The sequence below is a fragment of the Psammomys obesus genome, unplaced genomic scaffold, assembly GCF_907164565.1.
Source record: "Psammomys obesus unplaced genomic scaffold, mPsaObe1.curated_primary_1811, whole genome shotgun sequence".
Classification (NCBI taxonomy): domain Eukaryota; kingdom Metazoa; phylum Chordata; class Mammalia; order Rodentia; family Muridae; genus Psammomys; species Psammomys obesus.
This window is the reverse complement of record NW_026585894.1, coordinates 345,995-348,076: the sequence shown is the minus strand read 5'-3', so window position 1 is coordinate 348,076 and position 2,082 is coordinate 345,995. Positions and strand designations below refer to the sequence as shown.

At 47.3% G+C, this 2,082-nt stretch overlaps 1 pseudogene; it reads right to left on the bottom strand.

Moving 5' to 3' along the window:
- Positions 1 to 547: 547 nt before the first annotated feature.
- On the bottom strand, positions 548 to 1,665 carry LOC129670996 (creatine kinase B-type-like; annotated as a pseudogene).
- Positions 1,666 to 2,082: the final 417 nt, after the last annotated feature.

The window sequence follows — 2,082 nt, the reverse complement described above, 5'->3', positions numbered from 1 at the left end:
TATCATTATTCAAAGATTGAGTTGATAAAAGTTGCCATAGCTGATAAAAGCTACCATAGTTGGGCATTTTTTTCTTATTATTCTTGGTATTTTTTCTCAGATTCAGTGTCTACACACATGCTGAAAATTAAGCTATTATAAAACTAAATTTTGTTGTCCACATTTGTATTCAGCAGCAATCATTTTTCACATAACAGGAGCCCAGTGGATGCCAAAATTAGCTAAATTTTTATTTAAAAATTATGAAATATTGTATATTCTACTTCTTCATTTTCTGTATCTGACTGATTTTTAAAGAAACATTTTTTTTTTTTTTTTGGCGGGGGGCAGGCCAAACCCTACTTTATTTCAGTGTCAGCAACAGCTTAGCCATCAAAAAAAAAAAAAAAAAAATATATAAAAAAAAAAAACTCTACCCAGGGTGACAGAAGTCTCTGCAGAGAGGCTAAGGGCTCAGCCACCAGGTAGCAAACATCAGGGATGCATGGTGGGCGCTGCCCAGGTAATGAATTAGGAAGCAGCAGGCTGGTGGCACGAGGGCTAGGCTTTACTTCTGGGGAGGCATGAGGTCATCGATGGGCTGCCCCTGCTCCAGCTGCTGCTCCATCTCAATGAGCAGCTTCACTCCATCCACCACCACCTGCACCAGCTCCACCTCCAAAGAAGCCCAGATGGTCTGAGTTGGAGATGTCGAAGACCCCACCAACAGCAGCAGTATCCACTCCACCTGTGCCTCGTTTCTAAAGCCGCAGCCGCTTGAGTACCTCCGAGAACTTCTTGTGCTTGACCAGGTGACGTAGCTTGATGTGTACACTGTCCGCAGTCTGGTCCCCAGATTGGACGGGCACATGAGGATATAGCCCAGGTGAGGATTCTACATGAACTCATAGTTCTTAGATTTGAAGAGAGTTTCAATCTGGGTGAGGCCAGTGCAGAACCGGGTGAACAATTCCTTCATGTTGCCCCCCCTTCTGCATGGAGATGACCTGCAGGTGGTCCTACTCGCTGATCCACACCAGGAAAGTCTTATTGTCAGTGTGCCATATGCTGCGAGCATCAGGCCAGTCTCCGGCCTAGCAGTAGGGGCGACACAGGCTTGTTGAAGAGAAGTGGTCATCTATGAGCTGCTGCTGCTCGGCTTCAGTCATGACATTGAGCACATAGTAATTGCCCGACAGGTCGCCCTCCAGGCTGGATAGGGCTTCCACTGCTACCTTCTTGACCCCTCGGTGCTCCCCGCGGCTGAAGTGGAGAGGGGTTGGGGGGGGCGGTGCGGACAGAAACCGCGGATGCTGCAGCCTGTGCGCACCCGTGAGCTCAGCAAGTAGTTGGGGTCCAGGTCATCACCGCCCTGCATGTTGTCTGGGCTGAGGTCCGTCTTGTGCTCATCGGTGGGCTGGTAGCCGCCGTGCCTGGCCTCAATGATGGGGTCAAAGAGCTCCTTGAACAGGTTGTAGGACTCCTCATCGCCCGCCACTGCACCAACGGTGAGGATGTATGGGTGGCCCGGATTGTCTACACAGTGAAACCGCTCGGCATGTTCTTGGCGTACATCAAGGGGGTCAGCACCTTGGCCATGTAGTTGTTGTGGCTGCTCAGATCTGGGTACTCATTCTCGGCTGGGAAGCTCAGCTTATGTGTATTATGGCTGTTGGAGAAGGGCATGGCAGTGGCAGCGGACAAGATGTCAGATGGAGCAGGGGTGAAGAGTGCCTGGGCAGCTCCTAGCACAGCACAGAAGAAACACCTTAAGGAACATTTTTTAAATTATTTTTCATGGCAGGGGTTCTCTGTATATAACAACCCTGGTTGTCCTGGAACTAGCTTTGTACACCTAGCTGGCCTTGAACTCAGAGATCTGTCTCCCAAGCATTGAGATATTAATGGCCTGTTGTGACCTCAGCCTGTCTTAAGGAAATTTAAGATTTTAGTTATTTTTTTTCTTTTTACTCTAACAAATTTGAGCTAGTGAACAAAATAATAAAATTAACATTATATAAAGAAACCTTAATATCATGACATATTGCCTGCTATTTGAATCTGTCAGAACATAAACATCTCTTCAAACATTTGTCCTTTGCT